At 46.6% G+C, this 12,606-nt stretch overlaps 2 long non-coding RNA genes across 3 annotated transcripts in view; one reads left to right on the top strand and one right to left on the bottom strand.

Annotated features, from left to right (window-relative positions):
• Positions 1 to 12,606, bottom strand: part of LOC120985959 — a 1,109,413-nt gene that overhangs the window by 959,642 nt on the left and 137,165 nt on the right. The window lies entirely within an intron of this gene.
• Positions 10,999 to 12,606, top strand: part of LOC120985958 — a 154,232-nt gene continuing 152,624 nt past the window's right edge. For both annotated transcript variants that reach the window (XR_005775610.1, XR_005775611.1), the window contains exon 1: positions 10,999 to 11,086. This is a non-coding gene — a long non-coding RNA (uncharacterized LOC120985958). The remainder of the gene's footprint in view (positions 11,087 to 12,606) is intronic.

Raw genomic sequence — 12,606 nt, 5'->3', positions numbered from 1 at the left:
CAGTCAGGGTCACCAGAGGATTCATAATACAGTGGTTATTGGGCCTGTTAATCTGTAACGGTCGCGTACACACACACAGGGGGGAGGGAAGTGACCACTGCGCTCCACCCTTACCCCTGGCCCTGCCTACTTGCCTCGCGAGTACTAATGACAGGGGACAACTGGACGGCAATCCCTAACTTGGAGTAAGTGCAGGGATGACAGACAGACAAACAACAGGACGCGAACGGACCGAGTCAATACCAGGAAAGCTGCAAAGTACAAATGGAGCAAGCAGAGAATTGTCAGGAGAAGCCGGGGTCATAAATACCAGGAGAGCCGAGAAGTACAAGAGGAGTCCTAAGAGAGTAGTCAGGTGGGAGCCGAGGTCACAATACCAGGACGGATGCGCAGTACAGGAGGATCAGGCAAAAGGATGGTCAAGGAACAGGATCAGGTAAGTATTCAGCAGTCCAACAAATACCAGGAACCTAGAAATTAACAGGCAACCTGTAGCCAGCAGGCTGCCTGTATTTATAGTGGGGAGTGAGGGTCATGTGACGTGGCCAGCGTCACATGACCGACAGACCAACCAGTCGAGCACCGAGTGATCAGCTCGGCGCTCAAGGCAGACTTAGGAGCAAGGAGCCACCCAGCTAGTAAGGCCGCCCTGGGAATGAGGTCAAACACAGAACCTCATTCCAAAAGCTAAGCAACAGTTCTGTGGGCAATGGGGGACCGAGTGCACCTTCGGAACCCCGTGACAATTCCAAAATGATGAGGATTCCCTTTATCTCAACACACTCTGAACAGAGTGTGGATATAGGGAATATCATATGACGACACTGGGGCATTCTAAAAGGTTGCCATGATACAATTGCTGAGTTCCATTCTCCCCCTTTAATGTCCTATAGAAGGTCTCGGAGCCTAAAGGATCAACTAGTGAAAGCTGATGTAGGTACTTTGAAAAAAGGTAAACAGACAACGCTAACAAGTCCTAGTGTTGGCTGCTTTCCCTGTCTGTCCTGTGTTAATTGCAGGTACATGCTTAAGGGTAAAGTGTTCATACATCCTTAAACTGGCGCTGTGCATCGGATAGGACACTACCTGACGTGCGACTCTAGTTTCATTATTTATGTACTGATTTGTCCATGCAACCTGTTGTATGTTGGAGAGACGACTACGGATTTTAAGTCGCGTCTCAACAACCACAGGTTAAGCATAAGAAAGAAAAGATTAGACCTGCCGGTTTCAAAACACTTTGCAGAATACAAACATGTTGAGAGAGACATGAAATGTTGTATTATCGATTTTGTCACAATGCCGAGGAGAGGTGGTGATAGAGCCAGTATTTTTAAAAAAAGGGAACTTAAGTGGATTCATGTACTTAATTCACTTAAACCGCATGGTCTGAATGTGGACTACAATATTGGGGTGATATAGGTTGGCGGCTTGCCTTTGATCTACATATGGATATGTTATACTGTACCTGCGTATATTTGGTGATCAATTGTATGGGACAAAATAATAGTTCTTTATGGATTACCAAATTTTTTATAATTTTTCTATATTTTATCACAGATGGTTTGCAATGGAGTATGGTGAGAGCAAGTTCGAGGAGACATTTGAATGGCGTGCGGTCAGGAACCACATTGTGCAGAGGATATCGGTGCTTGTCTTTGCTTTTAATATTTTTTATATTTTTTGTTAACTTTGTACATGGCCATAGTCTGTTGCCCACATGGGGGGTGGCATTGAGGAGAACCCTCTTAAATGGTGGTGATGTGCGGGTTTTGACCGGGGGTACAGTGCGACCCTGCATTAACATGTGGGTGCGTTACTGACCACGGGTCACGGGTGGAGACTGCACCCATGATTTGTGGGAGTAGTCATCAAGCGATCCCGCACTGCCATCTTCGGTATACCGGCATGAATAGGTGCTGGCACCACCCTGTACCTGTGCGCAACAGACAATATTGGCATTGGTATGTGGACGTCTGTTTCGGATGTCTGGCTCCCTTGACAAACATGGTGGACGGAGTGTCAGAGTCACAATGCGCAGTCGCGCAATGATGTATGCGGCTACAACCAGAAGTAATCTGTGGATGGCATCCTGACATGCGCACAGACGTTCTAGACACGCCGAGCAACATGCGGGATCCTGGATGGCAGCCATTCACCCTCTTTTACTCCTCCTCCATCCTCCGCTCGCAACACCTCTTAGTAAGCACTTGGCACTTTTTGATCATCATTCACATATGACACTGATCATGATATTTATTGTAATTAATATTGTATGTAAGTTTTTCTTTTATTATATGCAATTATGAATGTACCACTAGGAAATATATATAATATTGGTTATATTTAATTTGAATCACATTGTCATATGTCTGTATTTTATATTTTGTGAGATTTGATATTAATTATTATGAAGTAATTGCACTTGTTTTGTCAATGATTAATCACTGTGAATTAATTGCACATGTTTTGATAATTTTAATGAATGAGCATGCTGCTATATATTCTTGGCATTTTGTCTCTGTACACTGCTTGAGGAAGGCTACTGTCTAGAGCCGAAACGTCGCACTTCCCACTGGGGTAAATAAAGATTTTTGTATTTTTACTTTTTGGAGTGCTGCCCATTTTTTCTATTTTATATATATATATTTTCAGCCTGCCTTCAGTGATGTGGCTTGGTGCTTAGAGCAGGTCTGCGGTAGTTTTTGCCTGGTCTGACCTCCCTGCCACCTCTTTCTATCCATTTATGGATCAGCCCATTGCCTGATCCTACGGCCTGTTCATATACTTTATGACATATCATTATGTTTAGGGCTCATGTACTCTCCCATTTCTTTGGACCCTGCAGCAGTTCTTTCATATGAGCCTACAGCCTTCATGGTACACACATGACGATTCAAATTTGGAAGCAGTGATGAAAGTAATGGAGATGAGTGTGCAGATAATATGAAAGCTAAATGTGTAATGCTGGGTATTGAGAAATGGATTCTCTCTGGTGTGGAAAGAATTACTGCAGCCAGATCCCACTATGACAAAATGCAGACCCGCAAATGAATCAATTTCAAACCATGTAATGTCCCACTGAACAGTTGCAGGAGCAAACAATTAGCACATTGAATGTACTTTAAATAGCATGAAGGAAGTTTATCTCACTGCATTGACATCTGTGCGCCTGTTTTGGAAACATGATCCATTATGTGAGTGAGCAATAATTTTCAGATGCACATATCTTGACCTGTGATATACTGTATATTATCCTCTAATATTAATTTGTTTTGTGTTAAGTTTTTTCCCCCAAGCTATTCAGTTCAAATGACCTGTCAGTCAGGAATGTCATAACAGCCATATACTGACATTAGAATCCCCTCAACTGTGAAGCCTAGGCATGTGCCCTATTTACAGTAGAAAGTACTAGTAGGGTTGGGTCGTCCAATCAGGAGGTTCATCGGAACTGGGGCCATACACAAATCAATCTGTTTAAACTGGCAGAGCTTTTTCAAGCTGTTTCTTAACTCTTAACTAATTTTACACTTGCTCCCAATGACAGGCATAACTCTGTAGAGGTATTTCAGTAAAATTTAAATATCTACAAATAAGGCCTCATGCACACGACCGTTGTGTGCATCCGCGGCCGTTGTTCCGTTTTTTTTTCGCGGACCCATTGACTTTCAATGGGTCCGTGGAAAAATTGGAAAATGCACCGTTTTGCAGCCGCATTCGTGTTTCCTGTCCGTCAAAAAAAATGACCTGTCCTATTTTTTTGACGGACAGCGGTTCACGGACCCATTCAAGTCAGTGGGTCCATGAAAAAACACGGATGCACACAAGATTGCCATCCGCGTCCGTCATCCGTGTCCGTAGGCTACTTTCACACAGACGGATCCGCTGATCCGTCTGCATAAAAGCTTTTTAGATCTGATTTTTCACTTCGTGAAAACTCAGATCCAACAGTATATTCTAACACAGAGGCGTTCCCATGGTGATGGGGATGCTTCAGGTTAGAATATACTAAAAGAACTGTGTACATGACTGCCCCCTGCTGCCTGGCAGGTGCTGCCAGGCAGCAGGGGGCAGACCCCCCCTCCCTCCCCCCTGTATTTAACTCATTGGTGGCCAGTGCGGCCCCCCTCCCTCCACTGTATTTAACGATTAAACTGGGACTCCGATCGGAACTCTCCGCTGCCACCAATGATGGGTGGTCGGTCATTTTAATTAGGGGGGGGGGCCGGCCGCACTGACCACCAATGTGTTAAATACAAGGGAGGGAGGGAGGGGGGGGCGGCCGCACTGGCCACCAATGTGTTAAATACAAGGGAGGGAGGGGGGGCCGGCCCCACTGGCCACCAATGAGTTAAATACAAGGGAGGGAGGGAGGGGGGGCCGGCCGCACTGGCCACCAATGGGTTAAATACAAGGGAGGGAGGGAGGGGGGGCCGGCCGCACTGGCCACCAATGTGTTAAATACAAGGGAGGGAGGGGGGCCGGCCGCACTGGCCACCAATGTGTTAAATACAAGGGAGGGAGGGAGGGGGGGCCGGCCGCACTGGCCACCAATGTGTTGAATACAGGGGAGGGAGGGCGGCCGCACTGGCCACCAATGTGTTAAATACAAGGGAGGGAGGGGGGGCCGGCGCACTGGCCACCAATGAGTTAAATACAGGGGGGGAGGCAGGGGGCAGTCATGTACACAGTTCTTTTAGTATATTCTAACCTGAAGCGTCCCCATCACCATGGGAACGCCTCTGTGTTAGAATATACTATCGGATCTGAGTTTCACGATCTAACTCAAATCCGATGGTATATTCTAACATAGAGGCGTTCCCATGGTGATGGGGACGCTTCAAGTTAAAATATACCATCGGATTGGAGAAAACTCCGATCCGATGGTATAAAAGGGACTCCTGACTTTACATTAAAAGTCAATGGGGGATGGATCCGTTTGCAATTGCACCATATTGTGTCAACGTCAAACGGATCCGTCCCCATTGACTTGCATTGTAAGTCAGGACGGATCCGTTTGGCTCCACACGGCCAGGCGGACACCAAAACGACTTTTTTTTCATGTCCGTGGATCCTCCAAAAATCTAGGAAGACCCACGGACCGCAAAAAAAACCGGTCGTGTGCATGAGGCCTCATACTAAGCTCTACAAATTAAACAACACAGAGGAAGAAAATATATTAGGCTACATTCACATGATGGATTTTAAAAATATGCCTCCAAAAATCAGCCCTGATTTAGAAACTTTTTTTGTGAGGTTTTGATGTGATTTTTAATTCTGCTTTATTTGGTGTGTGTGTGTGGGTGTGTGTGGGTGTGTGGGTGTGTGTGTGTGTGGGGGGGGGGTATAGTTTATTTCAAAAATGCATTTTTGCCTCATCTGGAATATGCAGTTCAGTTCTGGGCACCAGTCCATAGAAAAGATGACCTGGAGCTGGTAAAAAGTACAAAAGAGACTAATAAGGGGCGCAGATAGTCTTAGTTATGAGGAAAGATTAGAAAAATTTAATTTATTTAGTCTTGAGAAGAGACGTCCAAGGGGGGACATGATTAACCTATTGTAACAGTGGCTGCTGTGCGCTGCTGTTCCCCTGCTTACTGCCGCGGTCCCGGGCGCCGTGTTCAGTGGTCATCTGCTGCCAGTGCTTTCCTATTCACCGCTGCAGTCCTGGGCTCTATCCGTGTAGGTACTGTTGTTCTGGGATCCGCTTCAGTTTCCTTTCAGCCCTGGCCACAGTATGCTTGCTCCTTTTTCCTTCAGCATTTCCTTAAGGGCCGGCGCACGTCACTTCTTGTGCTTTATTGGTTAGATCAGGGATGGGCAAACTGCGGCTCTCCAGCTGTTGTAAAACTACAACTCCCAGTATGCCCAGTCTGCCTACAGCTATCAGCCTACAGCAGGGCATGATGGGATTTGTAGTTTTACAACAGCTGGAGAGCCGCAGTTTGCCTATCACTGGACCGTTAGATCATGTGACCTCGCTGACCAATCCTAGCCCTCCGGCAAATATATATAAGTGGCTCAGCCCCCTTCCCAGATGCCTCAGCGTCAAGGTCCTTGACTCCTTGTGTCCTTCTAGGTTGCTGTTATCGCTGCTTGTGTTACTATGCACCTGGCTCGTGCTTGTGTTTCTGGACTCCGCTACCTGTTTGATCCCTGCCTGCTTGTCTTGACTCTCCTGTTGCCGAACTGGATTGCCTGACTTGTACCTGCCCTGACCTATTGCTTGTTTGACTTCGCCTCATCCTTCGGTCACTGTTGCTCCTGGTTACGACTAGTCCTGCTGACTACGTCTGTACCTCTGGTACCTTGCTCAGGTGCCTTGTGGTCCGCCTGGACCAGCTGCCTTGTGTGCCAATCCTCCTCAAGAGGTAGCAACCTGATGTTCCCCCCGAGAAAGTCTATCCCCACCATTAGGGGTACTGTGAAAATCGAGGGGGTCACTTAGCCAACGCCCTTAGAGGAGGTAGGACATGTGGCACAGTCGTGACAGTATGCTGAGGCCATGGCCCCTGCTGGTCACACCAAGCCTGTCGTTCAGGAATTGTTACATAAAGTGAGGCGTCAGAGCGAACGTCAGGATGTCATGATGCAGTTCATGCAAAATGTTGCTGCTCGTCTGAATGCCATTTCTTCTCCAGCTACTGCAGGGTCGCCAGTTGCTGCTACCCCTGCAATACCCATACCGGTGAATCCGGATTTGTGTGCAGCTGGTGTGCAACTCCCTCTGCCATCACTTTATGGTGGAGTTTCAAAAACCTGTCGTGGCTTCCTGAACCAGTGCCTGATCCACTTTGAGTTGCATGGGCAGAAGTTTCCCACGGAGCGGTCCAAGGCTGCCTTCATTGTGTCCCTGTATTGTCTGATGAGGCCCTTGCTTGGGCAAATCCTATTTGGGAACATGGAGGTCCAGAGACCACTAATCTGCAGTCTTTCCTGGCTACCTTCCGGCTGGTCTTTGAAGAGCCCGGCTGCACGTCCTCCGCTGCATCAGCTCTGCTGCATCTACGACAGGGTTCCTTGTCTGTGAGTCAGTACGCCATCCAGTTTCGTACCCTGGCTGCCGAACTTGCATGGAACAATGAGGCTCAACTGGCGGTGTTCTGGGAGGGCCTTTCTGAACGGATTTAGGATGAATTAGCTGGTCGTGACCGTCCATCTACTCTGAATGACCTGATCACCTTGGCCACAAGGATAGATATGCGTTTCAGGTAACGTTCTAAAGAGGTCGCATGCACCAGAAGACCACCTCGCTTGGCTCCATCCTTCCAGAGGCTGGTTCTTCCTCTAGTGACCACCCCACCTGAAGAGCCCATGCAAATAGAGTGCCTTCGATTGTATGACCAGGAACATTTACACCGCAAAGCAGAGAACCTGTGTCTGTATTGTGGAGGCAAGGCCCACTTTGTGCGTAATTGTCCACAGAAGCCGGGAAACGCCAATGTTTAGGATCAGTTGGAGAGGTGGTCCTAGACAAGGAGAAGTCCTCTCTGAAAGTTTTTGTTCCAGTGACTCTCTCTCACAAGGGAGTCACACTGTCTGTGTCTGCATTCTTGGACTCTGGGTCAGCCGGTAACTTCATTCAGCAAGCTCTGGTCCATCAGTACAGGATCCTTACGGCCCTGTATCGACAATCGAGGTCTAGAAAGGCCTTTTTCAGTGGCTTCCGTAAATGGACTGCCACTTACTGAAGCTGTGCATTCTGTTACTATGCCCCTTAAGTTGCAAATAGGGGTTCTGCATTCAGAGATGATCTCCTTCTATGTGCTACCAGCGTCTCTGAATCCAGTTATCCTTGGTCCTCCCTTGCTGCGTCAGCACACTCCAATTCTGGACTGGCACTCCGGTCAGATTCTGTGGGGGGGATCATCCTGTCAGTCCACCTACTTATCAGAGGTCTGACCTGCTTCCTCGCCTACTGTACCCGTAGACCTGCCTGGACTTCCGCTGCAGTATGCCAGTTTTGCGGAGGTCTTCAATAAGAAAGAGGCTGAGACCCTGCCTCCTCATCGTCCATATGATTGTCCGATTGACCTTCCGCCTGGTGCGACTCCTCCTCGTGGTAGAGTCTACCCACTCTTGCTTCCCGAGACCCAAACGATGTCTGATTACATCAAGGAGAATCTTGAGAGGGGATCTATCCAAAAATCCACTTCACCAGCCAGTGCTGGGTTCTTCTTTGTGCAGAAAAAAGATGGATCCTTACGGCCCTGTATTAACTATCGAGGTCTGAATAAGGTCACGGTTAAGAATCGATAGCCTCTTCCGCTAATCTCCAAACTCTTTAACAGGATCCAGGGAGCTAAGGTCTTCACAAAATTAGACCTGCGCTGCGCATACAACCTTATCCGCATTTGAAAGGGCGATGAGTGGAAGACTGCTTTCAACACTCGTGAAGGTCACTACAAGTATCTTGTCATGTCCTTTGGTGTGTGCAATGCTCCAGGAGTTGGTAAACTATATCTTCCGGGACCTGCTCTATGTCTGCGTGATTGTGTACCTGGACGATATACTGATCTATTCTCCAGATCTGACCACTCACCGGAGGCATGTACGTTTAGTTTTACAGCGTTTGAGAGAGAATCGACTTTATGCCAAACTTGAGAAATACATCTTTGAAAAATCTACCGTACCGTTCCTCAGATACATCATCTTGGATGCCGGATTGCAGATGGATCCTGAAAAATTGAATGCAGTAACGGGCTGGCCCCGCCCACACGGTCTTCGTGTTATACCTCGCTTTTTTGGATTTGCTCATTTCTATCGTCAGTTCATCCCGAATTTTTCATCTCCGATCTCCGCTTTTTCTAAGAAAGGGGTGAATGCCAGAGTCTGGACTCCTGAGGCTGAAGCCGGCTTCATCCAATTAAAGGGATCCTTTGCTTCTGCACCTGTTCTGCGTCATCTTGATGACTCCTGCCAATTCTTTTTAGAAGCGGACACCTCCTCCATAGGAGCCAGTGCTGTTTTACTACAGAAAGGTTCCAAGGGCAAGATGTTTACATGTGGATTTTTCTCCAAGCTCTTCTCTCCTAGTGAGAGGAACTACTGTATAGGAGATAGAGAGCTTCTGGCCATAAAACTTGCCTTGGAGGAGTGGCGTTATCTATTAGAGCGGGCCCAGCATCCGGTGATAATCTTTACCAACCACAAAAACCTTACATACCTGCTAGGTTGCTGTTATCTCTTGTGTTCCTGTGCACTTGACTCGTGCTTGTGTTTCTGGACTCCGCTACCTGTTTGATCCCTGCCTGCTTGCCTTGACACTCCTGTTGATGACCCGGATTGCCTGACCTGTACCTGTGCCGCCTGCCCTGACCTATTGCTTGTTTGACTTCACCTCTGCCTCATCCTTCTGTCCTGCACTGTTGCTCCTGGTTACGACTCGGCCTCGAGAATCGATGTAGCAAATTCGAGTTTGCCTGCCAGTTTCAATGCTAAAGCCTGCTGGGACCAAGACAAAGCTTGAAGATTATTTCTGATGAACGTTTACTCAAGTAAAGCTGCTGTTCAACTATATACAAGGTCTGGACTCAATCTTTCTTTCAAATCCCTTAATTATTCCCCCTGTTTATTGCTTCGGAGCCAGAGCCTGGGGTCCAGCCGTATCCAGGTAGGAGCACCGTGACACACATAAAGGGACATTTTAGGCTGCACTTTACCACTCTGCATTCCTATACCTGGGTCACATTACGTAGAGGGCCCTAGGGGGAGGCACCCGTTGCACAGTAAGTCCCACACTGTTTTCCCACTAACTCTTAGGACAGGGGGGCATTCTGGGGGTTCAATTCGGGAATCTTTTCCTTCATAAATGCGGAAGTTGTGAATGTACCCAGAGCTACTCTAACAGAGTTTGTACATCTTAATTCCACACCTTGCCCAGTACTGGAGGAATCTTGCACTCCTTTAAAAAGTGTTAGGGACTCGTCTATGCAAATATTTTATTTAGGGGTGTACACCTTAGCAAACTTGGAGTTAAAGTGGTTGAGGTGGTTGGAGTTAAAGTGGTTAAGTCATTCTGGGTCGGGGTATCAATTTTAAACTAATACTAACTGAAACTGATATATATCAGAGGATGAATACATGTTCTCATTCTGTTTACGCCAAATTTGGACTCTACCATTTGAATGTCTCAACAGAAATCGAGACTCATCAGACCAGGCAACATTTTTCCAGTCTTCAACAGTCCAATTTTGGTGAGCTCGTGCAAATTGTAGCCTCTTTTTCCTATTTGTAGTGGAGATGAGTGGTACCCGGTGGGGTCTTCTGCTGTTGTAGCCCATCCGCCTCAAGGTTGTGCGTGTTGTGGCTTCACAAATGCTTTGCTGCATACCTCGGTTGTAACGAGTGGTTATTTCAGTCAACATTGCTCTTCTATCAGCTAGAATCAGTCGGCCCATTCTCCTCTGACCTCTAGCATCCACAAGGCATTTTTGCCCACAGGACTGCCGCATACTGGATGTTTTTCCCTTTTCACACCATTCTTTGTAAACCCTAGAAATGGTTGTGCGTGAAAATCCCAGTAACTGAGCAGATTGTGAAATACTCAGACCGGCCCGTCTGGCACCAACAACCATGCCACGCTCAAAATTGCTTAAATCACCTTTCTTTCCCATTCTGACATTCAGTTTGGAGTTCAGGAGATTGTCTTGACCAGGACCACCCCCCTAAATGCATTGAAGCAACTGCCATGTGATTGGTTGACTAGATAATTGCATTAATGAGAAATAGAACAGGTGTTCCTAATAATTCTTTAGGTGAGTGTATATATACAACTAACTACCACTAACTGCAAAAACCCTCAGAAAAAAAGAGCAGATGCGATCAGTGAAAAGCACAGTACTGATTGGTGCACAGAAGTTGCAGGAAGCGCACACACAGATATTTTGTGTGTCCGTGCAAAAACTGCAGTATAAAAATTACCACAAAAAAAAAAAAAAGAACACAAGCTAAACATTTACATATGTAGAAAGGGAGGGAGAGAGATTGTGACTGTGACACAAAGTGTGAACACACGCCTGGACTGGGACTCTTTATGCAGGACCTGCAGCATTGTGTGATCTAAACACCAGGACTTTCAACTGAGGTGAAGTTGGTTACTGAGCTGTTAAACCTGCTTGTGTGAATAAAACACGGGAGTCTGATTGAGAACTGTTTTTGTGCCTCTGTTCTGCGTTCGCTCACCCTTCCTACCAGAGCAAACCCCCACAATATATAAACCCCAAACTATTTAAAAATATATATATAATAATAATCATGTGGCAAAAACTGAGCACAGGTGCTGATCAGTGACGTACGCACTGATAAGCTCTTGGCATTCATCACATCTCGCACGCGGAAAAAGTCGCGCAGAGCGGGGAAAAAAGAAAGGCAGTTAAAAAAGTGAAAAAAATAAGCAGTGACGGATTGTTTGGCTTCCGTCGAAAGGGGGGGGGGAGAAGGGAAGGGGGAGAGAGGGACAGGGATTGAGGTTTAGGAGGGTGGGTGGATTAGGGATCTGAAACTGCTGCAGATGAAAAGAAATGCTCACTGCAGAAGTCCCAGAAAATCTTCTTTCTTCTTTTCACAGGTGAAGACTGTGTATCACGATAGTGGTCCCAGCAAGACAACCAGCAGCATAGAGAAGCACAGGATCAGTCAAGAACGTTGTTCCAGCCAATCGCAGCGTGGGACAATGGCTCACTCGTGGGACAATGGCTCACTAGTCACTTACATATGACTTACCTTGCAGCTCCATAAATGGTTAAAATAGAACCAGAGCTGCGATGGGCCAGTCTGCACTGACTGGCCAATCGCAGCAATCGGGGCTGCAGGAAGGGGCGGAAATACATATGGAGACCCTTACTAAAGATGGCTGCCATCTAACCCTGGTTACCGTGCGTGTTGTACATGTATGGCTCTGGGATTCAAGTTAGTTCCACAGCGCTGCACAGGTACGGCGTTGGTATCCTATGGGTTAAAAACAGCATTTTGTGCTTACTTTAAATATCATTGTCTAATATTAAAAGTAGTTTGATGATCTTAAAAATTCAGTGTGACAAATATGCAAAAGTAGAAGAAACTGGGGGAGGACAAAAACATTTTCACTGCCATGTATGTGCTAGATTCTGTTCACATTATTTTTTATGCTTATGCGCAAACTCGTCTCTGTAGTCATATGGTCCCATATGAAGCGTCCTTTTGGCATCTGGCCGGCTGGAGTACATTGGTATACCATTGGTATAGCTTTCCTATATAGGTAGGCACTGCAAAAAAGTTTTCTGCAACAGCGGTCTGTAGGCAGATGGTTGCATATTTTGTGCCAGGATGTTGAATGGACGCCCTAAATGCAGTGTGAATACAATGCTGTTCGGCAATGGGGAGTTTCTGATACTTCAGTCCAATAGTACCAGAATGAATTGTGATATTGTACTGATGACATAATAAATGGCAGTGCAAATAGTGGTTCTTCCGGGTAAAAGCTGAGTTTATCACTTCATTTGCATCTGGCAGGATAGTAAACACCATATACCATCATTTTTACAAATAGTTCTGCTCTTGGATGTGTTAAATCCTTCTTCTAATTAAGTAATAAACAGCGTCAGCGGTCTGACTCTGCCGGGATTT

Source organism: Bufo bufo, chromosome 1 (assembly GCF_905171765.1).
Source record: "Bufo bufo chromosome 1, aBufBuf1.1, whole genome shotgun sequence".
In the NCBI taxonomy this organism is placed as follows: domain Eukaryota; kingdom Metazoa; phylum Chordata; class Amphibia; order Anura; family Bufonidae; genus Bufo; species Bufo bufo.
This window is presented reverse-complemented; position numbering and strand designations above follow the sequence as displayed.